General features: G+C 40.7%; 1 long non-coding RNA gene across 3 annotated transcripts in view; it reads right to left on the minus strand.

The window, feature by feature from the left end:
• LOC118552378 (uncharacterized) overlaps window positions 1-18,362 on the minus strand; it is a 604,572-nt gene that overhangs the window by 193,461 nt on the left and 392,749 nt on the right. For all 3 annotated transcript variants that reach the window (XR_013447914.1, XR_013447915.1, XR_013447913.1), the window contains one exon: window positions 1,589-1,657. This is a non-coding gene — a long non-coding RNA (uncharacterized LOC118552378). The remainder of the gene's footprint in view (window positions 1-1,588; window positions 1,658-18,362) is intronic.

An 18,362-nucleotide genomic window follows, 5' to 3' on the forward strand; every position in this document is an offset into this window, starting at 1 on the left:
ACTGGATATATACCCCAAAGACACAGATGTAGTGAAATGAAGGGGCACATGCACCCCAGTGTTCATAGCAGCAATATTCACAATCGCCAAACTGTGGAAGGAGCCGAGATGCCCTTCAACAGATGAATGGATAAAGAAGATGTGGTTCATATATACAATGGAATATTACTCAGCCATCAGAAAGGATGAATACCCACCATTTGCATCGACATGGATGGAACTGGAGGAGATTATGCTAAGTGAAATAAGTCAAGCAGAAAAAGACAGTTATATAGTTTCACTTATATGTGGAACATAAGGAATAGCATGGAGGACATTAGGGGAAGGAAGGGAAAACTGAAGGGGGGGGGAATCAGAGAGGGAGACAAACCATTAGAGACTATGGACTCCAGGAAACAAACTGAGGGTTTCAGTGGGAGGTTTTTAGGGGGATGGGGTAGCTGGATGATGGGTATTAAGAAGGGCATGTGTTGTAATGAGCACTGGGTGTTATAGGCAACTAATGAATCATTGAACACTACATCAAAAACTAATGATGTACTGTATGGTGGCTAACTTCACATAATAAATAAATAAATAAATAAATAAATAAATAAATAAATAAATAAATAAATAAAAAACAAGAAAAGCAGTACCAGCAGAGTGGAGGGAGGCAGGAGGCAGCCAGTGTTGGCGCTGTACTGACTTGGTTAGTCTTGAGGCATGGGGGAGGATAATGACACCAGCCAGCTCATTTGTTCCCCAAGAGGGAATTCAGTGTTTGTTGCTCTCAGGGAAGCATTTCCAGGAGAGTGAGTAATTTCCCCTCATGTGTCCCATGCATTTTTTAGATCACTGTTTTCATGCTGTCTCTCTCAGGTTGCCTGCCTGCCTGCCTGGAACTGCACAGTGCACTTCAGGCTCCATCCCAGCCAAGCCTGCTGACTTTTAAAAATCCAAACTTTAGTTACCTGGTGTGACAGGCAGGGACTTGCGCTGGACCTCCTTCTGGGGGAGGATCTCGCTGTACTGAGACTGATGCAGGTTTGACCAAGAAGGGCAATTGTGCCAAAGTGCATGGGATTTGGAGCAAAGTAGGCTAAACAGCCAGTGTCCGATTTAGCCACCCTCAGCAGGTGTCTCTGAGCCCATGGTGGGGGCCAGGGGAGGGAAATGGTGCCTGCCTGCTCTTTTGTCCCCTGACAGGCAACTCTGAGAAAATCACAGATGTGCTCCAAGAAGACTGAACAGTCTCTCTCTGTGCACCTTAGGCATTCCTTGGATCATGCCGTCTGCCCCTGGGTTGCTTGCCTGCCTTCTCTCCAGGAATAGGGCATGACCCTCATGCCGGCAAACCTATAAAACACCAGTCGTTGAGCCCTGCTGGTTGCAAAAACTCATGAAAATCAGCCCCTCTCATTTTCCCAGCCAATGGCTTTAGCGAAGTGTTCTCCTTGTGCATTCCCCTGTGTGCTCCTCTCTCTCTCTCTCTTTCTCTCTCTCTCTCCCTCTCTCTCTCTTTCTTGCTTTTCTCCATGACCAGGGCTTCCTTCCCGCTGTAGCACTCATGATCCATTTCTCCCCCAAACCACGTCTCCACATTTCCTACCTTCCTCAGTGTGGCCTCTTCTCTCCATCTGGTTGTGCAGTTTGTTCTGTCAGTCCTCAGGTCAATTTCCTAGGTATTTAGAATGATTTGATAGTTATAACTATGTTTAAGAGACAAGGCAAGCTAGCATCCTCCTACTACACTGCCATCTAAGCTCCCCTCTTTCTTTTTTATGGCTGAATGATATCCCACTATATATATCTACTGCATTTTCTTTATTCATTACTCCATGAACAGTTAGGTTGTTTCCTTATCTTGACTATTATGAATACACTGCAATGAACATGGGGGTGCATATATCTTTTTAAGCTTGAGTAAATATCCAGAAGTGAAATTGCTAGATCATACAGTAGTTCTACTTTTAGGTTTCTGAGAAACCTCCATACTATTTTCCATAGAGGCTGCACCAATTTACATTCCCATCAACAGTGCACAACGGTTCCCTTTTCTCCACATCCTCGCCAATATTTACTTCTTGTTGTTTTTTTTTTTATAATAGCCATTCTAACAGGTGTGAGGTAATATCTCATTGTCTAATGATTACTGATGTAGAGCATCTTTTCATGTGTCCATTGCCTATCTGTATGTCTTTTTGGGGAAAATGGCTATTCAGATCTTCTGCCCATTTTTTATTTTATTTTACGTTTTTTTAAGATTTTATTTATTTTTCAACAGAGAGAGAGAGACAGTGAGAGAGGGAACACAAGCAGGGGGAGTGGGAGAGGGAGAAGCAGGCTTCCCGCTGAGCAAGGAGCCCGGTGTGGGACTCGATCCCAGGACCCTGGGATCATGACCTGAGCCAAAGGCAGACACTTAACGTCTGAGCTACCCAGGCGCCCTTCTGCCCATTTTTTAATCCGTTGTTATTTTGCTATTGAGTTGTATGAGTTATTTATATATTTTGGCTATTAACCCCTTATCAAATATATGATTTGCAAATATTCTCTTCCATTCAGTTGGTTCTCTTTTCATTCTGTTGATGGTTTCCTTTGCTTTGCAGGTTTTAGCTTGACATAGTCCCACTTGTTTATTTTCACTTTTGTTGCTTTTGCTTTCACTGTAAGTTGTTTCAAAACATCATCACCAAGACCTATGTCAAAGAGCTTACTGACTAGGTTTCCTTCTACAAGTTTTATGGTTTCAGGTCTTATGTTCAAGTCTTTTATCCATTTGGATTTAATTTTTGTGTATGGTACAAATGATCCAGTTTTATTCTTTTGCATATGGGTGTCCAATTTTTCCAGCACCATTTATTTAATAGAGTGTCCTTTCCCATGGATCATCTAAGGAGAAGATCAAAAAGGAAAAAATGGCTTGGAATGACACACTGGACCAGATGTACTTAACAGATATATTCAGAAAATTTCATCCTAAAGAAACAGAATACACATTCTTTTCAAGTACACATGGAACATTCTCTAGAATAGACATACTGAGTCACAAATCAGGTCTCAACCAGTACAAAAAGAATGAAATCATACCATGCATATTTTCAGACCACAATGCTATGAAACTCGAAGTCAACCAAAGAAGAAATTTGGAAGGACCACAAATACATGGAGGCTAAAGAACATGAATGGGTCAACCAGGAAATTAAAGAAGAATTTTAAAAATATATGGAAGCAAATGAAAGTGAAAACACAGTGCAGAAGTTAAGATGGCAGAGGAGAAAGGGACCCTAAGTTTGGTCCCTGGAATTCAGCTAGATAATCATTAAATTATGCTGAACACCTACAAAATCATTGGAGATATGAGAAAAGAAACGCTGCAATTCTACAAATAGAAGAGTAACCACTTTTTGGAACATAGTAGGTGCAGAGACTTGAATCAGGGACAATATATTGGAGGATACTGTGAGGGGAGGGAGCCGGCTTAAGGAGGCTACCACTAAGTATTATAAGCAGCAGAGCACAAAACTGGAACTTTTAGAAGTCTACTACAATGGGGGACGTCCCTGGATTAAAGGTGCTCAGGTGGCAGAGTGGGGTGAAATCCCAGGTGGGACAGCATAGTCTAAGGATCCCCAGGGTCACAAGAAGAATGGGGGTGCCTGAGTGCAGCAGAGTTCCCAGGCATCGGAGCAGGGAAGCCGGCTGAAAATAGTGAGTCTAGGCAATGGCTTTCTGCTTGGTGATGCCATAAACTGCAAACCACTACATGGCCCGTCAGCCACTCTGCAGGCAGGGCCCAGCAAAAGGCAGAAGTATGGGAAGAACCCCTCCCTCCCCTGGGAGGAACAGTGTGGGTCAGTGCCACAGGCGTCCACAAAATTTGACCAATTGAAACCTAGTTGCATGCCTGAGATAAAAACGCTCAGTCACAGGTTGGGTGAACATGGAGTTCAGATGGAAACCAGGGAACAAAAGTGATTGACTGCTTTTCTCTGAGAGCCCACTGAAGAGTGGGGGGCAAGAACTTTCAGCTCTGGGGTTAGAGAGTGGGGCACCACCTTTTTCATCCCCCACTCCCATTGGTGTTAAAAGTCTTCAGGAAGTAAAACAGTGCCACATAGTGGGATCAAAACCGCTAACACTGATCTCATAACCCTGTGAGGGAGACACAATTCCACCAGGGGAAAGACACCTGAGAATCAGTACACATAGGACCCTCACCCAGAACACAGCAGAAACACCTGGTTAGCACCTAGTTTACCCATCACAGAGAACTGCAAAACTTCAACACTTAGGGAAAAGAGTATACAGCATTCACGGTTTTGTTTTGTTTTTATTCTTTGCCTTTCATTTTTATTTTTTCACTATTTTCTTATTTTTTATTTTTATATATACATTATATATATACATATATATTATCTTTGGTTTCCTTTAGCTGTATTTTATTTTATTTTACTTTATTTTCATATAAGTTTTTCATCCTTTCCTATTTTGAGATCTGGTTTCTTTGAACAAGCAGACCATAATACACCCAGGATCTAATATTTTGTTTTGTTCTGTTTGTTTCTACTTCCATTTTTTTCTTATTTTGTCTATTTCTTTTCTTCCAGTTTGTTTTGTTATTTTTTTTTTCTATTGTTGGTGGTGGTATTTTGTCTTTTCTCTCTCTTTCTTTTATTCTATTCTGGACATAATGACCAGACAGAGAAATACCCACCAAGAGAAAAAACAAAAGATAGCACTCACTGCCAGGGATTTAATCAATATGGGTATAAGTAGGATGTCTGAACTAAAATTTAAAACAATGATTATAAGGATAGTAGCTGGGCTTGAAAAAAGCATAGAGACACTAGAGAATCCCTTATTGTAGAAATAAAAGAATTAAAATCTAATAAGGTCTAAACTAAAAATGCTACTACTGAGATGCAGTAAAAAATGGAGGCTTAACAGTGAGGAAAAATGAGGCAGAAGAGAGAGTCAGTGATACAGAAGATAAAATGATAGAAAATAAGGAAATTGTAATGAAGAGAGAAAGAAAATGACTACATCATGAAGGGAGACTTTGAGAAATCAGTGATACCATAGCAAACTTATATTCAGATAATAAAGGTCCCAGAAGGTGAAGGGGGGGCAGAAAGTTTATTTGAACAAATTATAGTTGAGAACTTCCCGAATCTGGGGAAGAAAACAGGCATTCAAGTCCAGGAGGCACCACAAACCCCCATCAAAATCAAAAATAGGACAACACCTCAACATATAATAGTGAGGCTTGGAAATTTCAGAGATAGAAAATCCTGAAAATAGCTCAGGACAAGAGGTCCTTAACCTACAAGGGCAGACACATAAGGCCAGCAGTAAACGTGTCCACAGAGAACTGGCAGGCCAGAAAGGACTGGCATGATATAGTGAATGTGCTAATGGGAAAAATATGCAGCCAAGAGTACTTTATCCAGCAAAGCCATCATTCAGAATAGAAAGAGAGATAGTTTCCAGGACAAACAATAACAAAAGGAATTTGTGAACACTAAACCAGCCATGGAAGAAATAGTAAAGGGGATCTTTTGATCAAAGAGAGACAACAAAAGAAAACAAAAATCGGAAAGGAAAAGCAACTTTAAGGTAATGCAATGACACTAAATTCATATCTTTTAATAATTATTCTCAATCGAAATGGACTAAGTGCTCCAATCAAAAGATATAGGGTATCAGATTGGATTTAAAAAAAAAAGAGCTATCTGTCTACAAGAGACTCTATTTTTTTTATTAACATAATATATTATTTGTTTCAGGGGTACAGGTCTGTGGTTCCTCAGTCTTACACAACTCACAGCGCTCACCATAGCAACTACCCTCCCCAATGTCCATCGTGAAAGAAATTGAAGAAAACACAAAAAAATGGAAAAACATTTCATGCCCATGGATCGGAAGAATTAACATTGTTAAAATGTCTATGCTACCCAGAGCAATCTATTCCTTCAATGCCATTCCAATCAAAATTCCAATGACATTTTTCAAAGGGCTGGAATAAGCAATCCTAAAATTTGTATGGAATCAGAAAAGACGCCAAGTTGCCAAGGAAATGTTGAAAACAAGAAAAACAACACTGGGGGCATCACGTTGCCTGATTTCAAGCTATATTAGAAAGCAGTGATCAGCAAGACAGCATGGTACTGGGACAAAAACATACATATAAACCAGTGGAACAGAAGAGAGAGCCCAGATATGGACCCTCAACTCTGTGGACAAATAATCATCAACAAAGCAGGAAAAAATATGCAATGGAAAAAAGACAGTCTCTTCAATAAATTGTGCTGGGAAAATTGGACAGCCACATGCAGAAGAAGGAAAGTCGACCATTCTCTAACACCATACACAAACATAAACTCAAAATGGATGAAAGACCTCAATGTGAGACAGGAATCGTTCAAAATCCTAGAGGAGAATATAGGCAATAACCTCTTTAACATTGGCCACAGCAACTTCTTTCAAGATACATTTCCAAGGCTAGTGAAACAAAGGCAAAAATGAACTTTTGGGACTTCATCAAGATAAAAAGCTTCTGCACAGCAAAGGAAACAGTCAACAAAATAAAGAGACAACCCAAAGAATGGGAGAAGATATTTGCAAATGACACTACAGACAAAGTGCTGATTTCCAAGGTCTATAAAGAACTTCACAAACTCAACACCCAAAAAACAAATAATCAAGTCAAAAAGTGGGCAGAAGACATGAACAGACACTTCTCAAAAGAAGACATACAAATGGCTAACAGACACATGAAAAAATGTTCATCATCATTAGACATCAGGGAAATTCAAATCAAAACCACATTGAGATAACACCTTACACCAGTTAGAATGGCAAAAATGGACAGGGAAAGAAACAACAAATGTTGGAAAGGTTGTGGAGAAAGGGGAACCCTCTTACACTGTTGATGGGAATGCAAGTTGGTACAGCCATTTTGGAAAACAGTGTGGAGGCTCCTCAAAAAATTAAAAATAGAGCTACCCGATGACCCAGCAATTGCACTACTGGGTATTTACCCCAAAGACACAGATGTAGTGAAAAGAAGGGCCATATGCACCCCAATGTTCATAGCAGCAATGTCCACAATAGCCAAACTGTGGAAAGAGCCGAGATGCCCTTCAACGGATGAATGGATAAAGAAGATGTGGTCCATATATACAATGGAATATTACTCGGCCATCAGAAAGGATGAATACCCAACTTTTACATCAACATGGATGGGACTGGAGGAGATTATGCTAAGTGAAATAAGTAAAGCAGAGAAAGCCAATTATTATATGGTTTCACTTATTTGCAGAACATAAGGAATACCATGGAGGACATTAGGAGAAGTAAGGGAAAAATGAAGGGGAGGAAATTGGAGGGAGAGATGAACCATGAGAGATTATGGACTCCGAGAAACAAACAGAATTTTAGAGGGGAGGGGGCTGGGGGGATGGGTTAGCCCAGTGATGGATATTAAGGAGGGCACATACTGCATGGAGCACTGGATGTTATACGAAAACAATGAATCATGGATCACTACATCAAAAACTAATGATATATTGTATGATGACTAACATAACATAATAAAATAAAATAAAAATAACAAATAAATAAATAAATTCAAAATGAATGAAAGACCTCAGTGTGAGACAGGAATCCTCCAAAATCCTAAATACAGGAAGCCAATCTCTTTGACATCAGCCCCAGCTACATATTATTAGACAAAGTTCCAAAGGCAAAAGAAACAAAAGCAAAATGAACTATTGGGACCTCAAAGTAAAAAGTTTTGCACAGCAAAGGAAACACTCAACAACACTAAAAGGCAAACTACTGAATGGCACAAAATATTTGCAAATATCTTATCAGATAAAGGGCTAGTATCCAAAATCTATAAGGAACTTACCAACTCAGCATGCAAAAAACAACAAATTCACTCAAGAAATGGGCAGAAGAGGTTCTGAGAACAAGCTGGTGGAGAAGTAGGAGACATAAATTTTGTCTGGTCCCAGGAATTCAGCTAGATAGGCATCAAACCATTCTGAACACCTACAAACTCAACAGGAGATCAAAGAAAAGAATAGCAGCAACTCTGAACAGAAAAGTGACCACTTTCTTGAAGGTAGGACGTGCGGAGAAGTGAATCCGAGGCAATATACGGGAAGATAGACCGCAGGGGGAGGGAGCCTCTGTCAGCCAACTACCGGCAAGCGATAGAGCAGCAGAGCACAAAATTGGAACTTTTACAAGTCTGTTCTGCTGAGGGACGTTGCTCTAGGGCTAAGTGGGGGGGGTGGAATCCTCACTGGGTCAGGGTGGTCTCAAGACCTTTGGGGTCACAGAAAGACCAGGGGTGCCTGAGTGCGGCAGAGCTCCCATGTACCACAGCGGGGAAGCTGGCTACAAAGACACAGCCGAGGGGTGGGCTCTCAGCTCGGGGTTGCCCTAAATCGTGATCCACGGCACAGTAGGGACACTACTCTTCCAGCAGGGACCCAACAAGTGACAGATCCGGGTAGACTCCCCTTCCTCCCCCGGGAGGAGTGGCACAGGAGTGCACCACAGGAATCTGCTGGGTTTAAAGACTCCAAATGGGGTTGTGTGTCAGAAATAGAAACACTCGGTCACAGGTCGGGTGAGCACGGAGTGCGGCTGAAGATCAGGGAGACAGGACTGATTGACAGTTTTTCTCTGGGGGCTCACTGAGGAGTGGGGCCCTGAGCTCTCAGTTCCTCCAGGGTGGAGATTGGGAGGCCGCCATTTTCACTCTCATCCTCCAAAGCTGTACAGAAAGCTTGCAGGGAACAAAAGCTCCCAAGAGCAAACCTGAGCAGATTACTTAGCAGGCCCCTGGGAAGGGAAGGGCAATTCCGCCTCTGGCAAAGACATTTGAGAATCAATGCAACAGGCTCCCCCCCAGAAGATCAGCAAGACCATCCAGCCAAGACCAAGTTACTGATCAATGAGAACTGCAAAACTCCAGTGCTAGGGGAATACAGCACATAGAATTCATGGCTTTTTTCCCATGATTCTTTAGTGTTCAAAGTTAATTTTTAAAACTTTATTTTTTTCTATTTCTATTTCTTAATTTTTTGAATTTTTCTTCTTTCGTTTTTCAACCAACATCTTATCAATCCCTCTTTTTTTAAAAGATTTCATTTATTTTTTGACACAGAGAGAGAGACAGCAAAAGAGGGAACACAAGCAGGGGGAGTGGGAAAGGGAGAAGCAGGCTTCCTGCTGAGCAGGGAGCCCAACGTGGGGCTTGATTCCAGGGCCCTGGGATCATGACCTGAGCCGAAGGCAGATGCCTAACAACTGAGCCACCCAGGCACCCCATCAATCCCTTCTTTAAAATCTTTTTTATTTTTCATTTTTAGAATTATATTCTCTCCCTTCATTGTAGTTAACCATATGTTTGGTATATATATATGTGGTTCTCTCTTTAAAATTTTGGGATACAGTTTCTTCTAACAGACCAAAATATACCCTAAATCTGTAGTGTATGGTTTTGTTCTAGTCTCCTGCCTGATCACATCTCCCCATTTTTTTAAATTTCTCTTCTTTCTTTTTTCAACCGCCTTATCAATTCCTTTTATAAAATCTTTTATAATTTTCATATTTACAGTCATATTCCATCTATTCATCATATTTACCCTTATTTTGTACATATATAAGTTTTTCATTCGTTAAAATTTTGGAGGCACTTTCTTCTAAGAGACCAAAATATGCCCAAAATCTACTGTGTAGCACTGATCTATGCACCAGTCTGATCATATTTGACCATATTCTTTCTTTTCTTTTCTTTTTTATTTCTTTCCCTTTCTTTTCCCCCAGTTTCGATTCTCTTCTGGTTTGTTTAGTGTATATTTTTCTGGGGCCATTGTTACCCTCTTAGCATTTTGTTCTCTCACTCATCTATTCTCCTCTGGACAAAATGACAAGATGGAAAAAATCACCTCAAAAAAAGAACAAGAGGCAGTACCGATTGCCAGGGACCTAATCAATACAGACATTAGTAAGATGTTGGAACTAGAGTTCAGAATGATGATTTTAAAGATACTAGATGGGCTTGAATAAAACATGGAAGATATTAGAGAAACCCTTTCTGGAGAAATAAAAGAACTAAAATCTAACCAAGTTGAAATCAAAAAGGTTATTAATGAGGTGCAATAAAAAATGGAGGCTCTAACTGCTAGGATAAATGAGGCAGAAGAGAGAATCAGTGATATAGAAGACCAAATGATGGAAAATAAAGGAGCTCAGAAAAAGAGAGATAAACTACTGGATCACGAGGACAGAATTCGAAAGATAAGTGATACCATAATACGAAACAACATTAAAATAACTGGGATCCAGAAGAAGAACACAGAGGGGCAGAAGGTATATTGGAGCAAATTATAGCAGAGAACTTCCCTAATTTGGGGAAGGAAACAGGCATCAAAATCCAGGAAGCACAGAGAACCCCTCTCAAAATCAATAAAAATAGGTCAACACCCCGACATCTAATAGTAAAACTTACGAGTCTCAGAGACAAAGAGAAAATCCTGAAAGCAGCTCGGGAGAAGAGATCTGTAACCTACAATGGTAGAAGTATTAGATTGGCAACAGACCTATCCACAGAGACCTGGCAGGCCAGAAAGGACTGGCAGGATATATTCAGAGCACTAAATGAGAAAAATATGCAGCCAAGAATACTATATCCAGCTAGGCTGTCATTGAAAATAGAAGGAGAGTTAAAAAGCTTCCAGGACAAAGAAAAACTAAAGGAATTTGCAAACATGAAACCAGTCCTACAAGAAATATTGAAAGGGGTTCTCTAAGCAAAGACAGAGTCTAAATGTAACATAGACCAGAAAGGAACACAGACAATATACAGTAACAGTCACCTTACAGGCAATACAATGGCACTAAATTCCTATTTTTCAATAGTTACCCTGAATGTAAATGGGCTAAATGCCCCAATCAAAAGGCACAGGCTATCAAATTGGATAAAAGAACAAGACCCATCGATATGCTGTCTGCAAGAGACTCATTTTAGACCCAAAGACGCCACCAGATTGAAAATGACGGGGTGGAAAACCATTTACGATGCTAATGGACACCAAAAGACAGCTGGGTGGCAATCCTTATATCAGACAAATTAGATTTTAAACCAAAGACTGTAATAAGAGATGAGGAAGGACACTATATCCTACTTAAAGGTCTATCCAACAAGAAGATCTAACGATTGTAAATATCTATGCCCCTAACATGAGAGCAGCCACTTATATAAGCCAATAAATAACAAAAGCAAAGAAACACATTGACAACAATACAATAATAATGGGGGACTTTAACACCCCCCTCACTGAAATGGACAGATCATCTAAGCAAAAGATCAACAAGGAAATAAAGACTTTAAATGACACACTGGACCAAATGGACTTCACAGATATATTCAGAACATTCTATCCGAAAGCTACATAATATACATTATTCTCTAGTACCCATGGAACAACTCCAGAATAGATCACATCCTAGGTCACAAATCAGGTCTCAACCAGTACCAAAAGAATGCGATCATTCCCTGCATATTTTCAGACCACAATGCTTTGAAACTAGAACTCAATCACAAGAGTAAAGTCAGAAAGAACTCAAATACATGGAGGCTAAAGAGCATCCTACTAAAGAATGAATGGGTCAACCAGGAAATGAAAGAATTTAAAAAACTCATGGAAACAAATGATAATGAAAACACAACTGTTCAAAATCTTTGGGATGCAGCAAATGCGGTCCTAAAAAGAAAGTATATAGCAATAAAAGCATTTCTCAAGAAACGTGAAAGGTCTCAAATACACAACCTAACCCTACACCTAAAGGAGCTGGAGAAAGAACAGCAAATAAAGCCTAAACCCAGCAGGAAAAGAGAAATAATAAAGATCAGAGCAGAAATCAATGAAATAGAAACCAAAAGAACAGAACAGATCAACGAAATTAGGAGCTGGTTCTTTGAAAGAATTAATAAGATTGATAAACCCCTGGCCAGACTTATCAAAAAGAACAGAGAAATGCCCCAAATAAATAAAATCATGAGTGAAAGAGGAGAGATCACAACCAAAACCAAAGAAATACAAACAATTATAAGAACATATTACGAGCAAATGTATGCCAGCAAATTGGACAATCTGAATGAAATGGATGCATTCCTAGAGAGGTATCAACTACCAAAACTGAACCAGGAAGAAATAGAAAACCTGAACAGACCCATAACAACTAAAAAAAATGAAGCAGTAATCAAAAATCTCCCAACAAGGGCGCCTGAGTGGCCCAGATGTTTAAGCGTCTGCCTTTGGCTCAGGTCATGATCCCAGTCAAGCCCCACATCAGGCTCCTAATGGAGCCTGCTTCTACCCTCCCGTTGCTTCTCCCCCTCCTCATACTCCTTCTCTCTCTCACTCTCTGTATCTCTGTGTCTCAAATGAATAAATAAAATCTTTAAAAAAAAATCTCCCAACAAACAAGAGCCCAGGGCCAGATGGCTTCCCAGGGGAGTTCTACCAAACATTTAAAGAAGAATTAATACCTATTCTTCTGAAACTGTTCCAAAAAATAGAAATGGAAGGAAAACTTCCAAACTCATTTTATGAGGCCAGCATTACCTTAATCCCCAAATCAGACAAAGACCCCATCAAAAAGGAGAATTACAGACCAATATCCCTGATGAACATGGATGCAAAAATTCTCACCAAAATACTAGCCAATAGGATCCAACAGTACATTAAAAGGATTATTCACCATGACCACCATGACAACAAAAGAAATAAAAAGCATCCGAATCGGCAAAGAAGAAGTCAAACTCTCACTCTTTGCAGATGATATGATATTTTATGTGGAAAACCCAAAAGACTCCACCCCAAAACTGCCAGAACTCATACAGGAATTCAGTAAAGTGGCAGGATATAAAATCAATGCACAGAAATCAGTGGCATTCCTATACACCAACAACAAGACAGAAGAAAGAGAAATTAAGGAGTCAATCCAATTTATAATCGCACCCAAAACCATAAGATATGTAGGAATAGATTTAACCAAAGAGGCAAAGGATCTATACTCAGAAAACTTCAAAATACTCATGAAAGAAATTGAGGAAGACACAAAGAAATGGAAAAATGTTCCATGCTCATGGATTGGAAGAACAAATATTGTGAAGATCTCAATGCTACCTAGAGCAATCTACACATTCAATGCAATCCCTACCAAATACCATCCAATTTTTTCAAAGAAATGGAACAAATAATCCTAAAATTTGTATGGAACCAGAAAAGACACCGAATAGCAAGAGAAATGTTGAAAAAGAAAAGCAAAGCTGGCGGCATCACAATTCCGGACTTCAAGCTCTATTACAAAGCTGTCATCATCACGACAGTATGGTACTGGCACAAAAACAGACACATAGATCAATGGAACAGAATAGAGAGCCCAGAAATGGACCCTCAACTCTATGGTCAACTCATCTTTGACAAAGCAGGAAAGAATGTCCAATGGAAAAAAGACAGTCTCTTCAACAAAAGGTGTTGGGAAAATTGGATGGCACATGCAGAAGAATGAAACTGGACCATTTCCTTACACCACACACAAAAATAGACTCAAAATGGATGAAAGACCTAACTGTGAGACAGGAGTCCATCAAAATCCTAAAGGAGAACACAGGCAGCAACCTCTTTGAACTGAGCCGCAGCAACTTCTTCCTAGAAACATCGCCAAAGTAAAGGGAAGCAAGAGCAAAAATGACCTATTGGGACTTCATCAAGATAAAAAGCTTTTGCACAGCAAAAGAAACAGTCAAAAAAAAACAAAAGAGAACCGACAGAATGGAGAAGATATTTGCAAATGACATATCAGATAAAGGGCTAGTATCCAAAATTTATAAAGAACTTCTTAAACTCAACACCCAAAGAACAAATGATCCAATGAAGTAGTGGGCGGGAGGCACCTGGGTGGCTCAGATGGTTAAGCATCTGCCTTCGGCTTGGGTCGTGATCCCAGGGTCCTGGGATCGAGCCCCGCATCGGGCTCCTGGCTCAGCGGGGAGCCTGCTTCTCCCTCTCCCTCTGCCTCTCTCCCTGCTCATGCTCGCTCTCTCTCTCTGTATCTCTGTGTCTCAAATGAACAAATAAAATCTTAAAAAAAAAAAAAAAGAAGTGGGCAGAAGACATGAACAGACAGTTTTCCAAAGAAGACATCCTAATGGCCAACAGACACATGAAAAAGTGCTCAACATCACTTGGCATCAGGGAAATCCAAATCAAAACCTGAACGAGGTATCACCGCACAATGGCTAAAATTAACAAGTCAGGAAATGACAGATGTTGATGGGGATGGGGAGAAAGGGAATCCCTCCTACACTGTTGGTGGGAATGCAAGCTGGTGCAGCCACTCTAGAAAACAGTATGGAGGTTCCTCAAAAAGTTGAAGATAGAGCTACCATATGACCCAGCAATTGCACTACTGGGTATTTACCCCAAAGATACAAATGTAGGGATTCAAAGGGGAACGTGCACCCCGATGTTTATAGCAGCAATGTCCACAATAGCCAAACTGTGGTAAGAGCCAAGATGTCCATTGGTAGATGAATGGATAAAGAAGTGGTATATATATACAATGGAATATTATGCAGCCATCAAAAGGAATGAAATCTTGCCATTTGCAACGACATGGATGGAACTGGAGGGTGTTAGGCTGAGTGAAATAAGTCAATCAGAGAAAGACATGTATCATATAACCTCACTGATATGAGGAATTCTTAATCTCAGGAAACAAACTGAGGTTTGCTGGAGTGGTGGGAGATGGGAGGGATGGGGTGGCTGGGTGATAGACATTGTGGAGGGTATGTGCCATGGTGAGTGTTATGAAATGTGCAAGACTGTTGAATCACAAATCTATACCTCTGAAACATATAATACATTATATGTTAAAAAAAAAAAAAAGAAGAATAAGAAAATAGCAGGAGGGTAGAATGAAGGGGGAGAAATCGGAGGGGGAGACAAACCATGAGAAGCAACGGACTCTGAGAAACAAACTGAGTGTTCTAGAGGGGAGGGGGGTGGTAGGATGGGTTAGCCTGGTGATGGGTATTAAAGAGGGCATGTATTGCATGGAGCACTGGGTGTTATACGCAAACAGTGAATCATGGAACACTACATCAAAAACTAATGATGTAATGTATGGTGATAAACATAACAATAAAAAATTTTTTAAAAACGCAAAAAGTAAGCAGAGATATCAAAATCTAAAAACTTTATAACCACCCAAGTGTCCATCAACAGATAAATGGATAAAGAAAATGTGGTATGGGAGAGGAAAGATGGTGGAGGTGTAGGGGACCCTATTTCAACTGGTCCCTGGAATTGAGCTGGATATCTACCAGACCACTCTGAGCACCCACGAAACCAGCCTGAGATGTAAGAAGATCTGGATCTCTACAAACAGAATATCGCAGGCAGTTGGTTTTGAGGTACGAATTGGGGAGCCGTGATTCCACGGGCAGATATTGGAGGATAAACAGCAGCGTGAGGGTGCCTGGCCATGGGGATCCTACACTGCCGGTGAGTGACAGCGTCGCTCGCTGGGGACGGGGCACAGACTCGCAGACAGGTAGCAGCGGGGAAAGGACTTTAGGGCAGCCCCTGGGGTGGAAACCCAGAGTGGCAGGGTCACGTGTGCGAACTGGGAGCGGCTAGCAGTTTTAGAAGCACAAAGGGCAGAGACGTGCCCCAACCTGGAGGCAGGACTGGGAGTGCTGCAGAGGGGCACAAAACCCAGGACGTTGCAGTTTATAGCAGCATGGACAGAAACGGAGACAGTGTGGCCTAGAGAGCTCATGGAAGAACAGACTGCGATCTCTCTGCTCTGAGGCAGAGGGTTGGAAACGGTCTCTTCTGCTCTGACTCGCGGAAGAGACATGGAAATCCGCCAGGGAAAGCTGCCAGAGAACAAAAGCCCCCAAAACTGATTCCCACTGAGCCCATCCCCTGCCACAGGGGGGCAGGAAAACTCTGCCCAAACAGGGTTGCCTTAGTAACAGCACAGCAGGTCCCTCCCCCAGAAGACAGGCTGGGAAAATAAGAGGCCAGCAACCCTAAGGTCCCTAGAAAACACGTGCATCTTGCTTGGGTCATGGTCAATAATTTGGACTCTATACATTCCCTCAACCACCCCTCAACAGAATGACTAGGAGGAGGAACCCCCAAAATAGGAAAGACTCAGAGATTATGACTTATGTTGCAGATTTACAAATGGATGCAGATATAACCAAGATGTCGGAGATGGAATTCAGGCTAGCAATTGTGAAGACAATGGCTAGAATGGAGAAATCAATTAATGGCAACATACAGTCTCTAAAGGCAGAAATGAAAGCTGAATTGGCAGAACTTAAAAATGCTATCAATGAGATCCAATCCAATCTAGATAATCTAACAGCTAGGGTAAGTGAGGCAGAAGAACGAATAAGCGACCTGGAAGACAATATAATAGATAAAAAGTTAAAAGAGGAGGCCAGGGAAAAACAACTCAGAATCCATGAAAACAAAATCAGAGAAATAAGTGACACCATGAAGCATTCCAATGTCAGAAAAATTGCAATCCGGAGGGAGTGGAGAGAGAGAGGAATAGAAGATGTATTTGAGCAAATCGTAGCTGAGAACTTCCCTAATCTGGGGAATGAAACAAACATTCAAGTCCTAGAGGCAGAGAAGACCCCTCCCAAGATCAAGGAAAACAGGCCAACACTCTGGCATGTAATAGTAAAACTCACAAATCTTAGAACCAAGGAAACCATCTTAAGGGCAGTTAGGGGGAAGAGATTCCTTACGTACAGAGGGAAGAACATCAGAATAACGTCAGACCTATCCACAGAGACCTCGCAAGCCAGAAAGCCCTGGCAAGACCTATTCAGGTTACTAAATGAGAAGAACATGTAGCCAAGAATACTTTAACTGGCAAGACTGTAATTTAGAATGGAGAGATGCAGAGCTTCGACGACCAGCAGAAACTGAAAGAATATGTGACCACTAAGCCAGCCCTGCAAGAAATATTAAGGGGGGTTCTATAAAAGGAGAAAGACCCCAAGAGTGATATACAACAGAAATTTACAGGGACAATCTATAAAAACAACATCTTCACAGGCAACATGATGACAATTGATTTATATCTTTCAATAATCACTCTCAACATGAATGGCCTAAATGCTCCCATAAAACGGCACAGGGTTGCAGATTGGATAAAAAGACAGGACCCATCCATATGCTGTCTACAAGAGACTCATTTCGAACCTAAAGATACATCCAGACTGAAAGTGAAGGGATGGAGATCCATCTTCCATGCCAGTGGACCTCAAAAGAAAGCTGGGGTAGCAATTCTTATATAAGACAAATTAGATTTTAAACTAAAGTCTGTAATTAGAGACACAGAAGGCCACTATATCATTCTTAAAGGGTCTATCCAACAAGAAGATCTAACAATGTTAATATCTATGTCCCCAACATGGGAGCAGCCATCTACATAAGCCAACTGTTAACCAAAATAAAGAGTCATATTGATAACAATATGTTAATTGTAGGAGACCTCAATACTCCACTCTCAGCAATGGACAGATCATCTAAGCAGAAAATCAACAAGGAAACAAGAGCTTTGAATGTCACACTGGACCAGATGGACCTCATAGATATTTACAGAACATTCCACCCTAAAACAACAGAATACTCATTCATCTCGAGCGCACATGGAACTTTCTCCAGAATAAACCATATACTGGGTCACAAATCAGGTCTCAACCGATATCAAAAGATTGAGATTATTTGCTGCATATTCTCAGACCATAGTGCTTTAAAACTGGAACTCAATCACAAGAAAAAAATTGGCAGAAATTCAAACACTTGGAAGCTAAAGACCACTATGCTCAAGAATGTTTGGGTCAACCAGGAAATCAAAGAAGAACTTAAACAATTCATGGAAACCAATGAGAATGAAAACACATCAGTCCAAAACCTATGAGATACTGCAAAGGCAGTAATAAAGGGGCAATACACAGCCATCCAGGCCTCACTCAAAAAATAGAAAAATCCCGAATTCACCATCTAACTCTACACCTTAAAGAACTAGAGAAAAAGCAACAAACTATGCCTAAGCCACGCATTAGAAGAGAAATAATTAAAATTAGAGCAGACATCAATGAATTAGAAGCCAGAAACACAGTAGATCAGATCAACAAAACTAGAAGCTGGTTCTTTGAAAGAATTAATAAGATCAATAAACCACTGGCCAGACCTATCCAAAAGAAAGAGAAAGGACCCAAATTAATAAAATTATGAATGAAAGGGGAGAGATCATGACTA

The sequence above is a fragment of the Halichoerus grypus genome, chromosome 5 (genome assembly GCF_964656455.1).
Source record: "Halichoerus grypus chromosome 5, mHalGry1.hap1.1, whole genome shotgun sequence".
NCBI classification, from domain to species: domain Eukaryota; kingdom Metazoa; phylum Chordata; class Mammalia; order Carnivora; family Phocidae; genus Halichoerus; species Halichoerus grypus.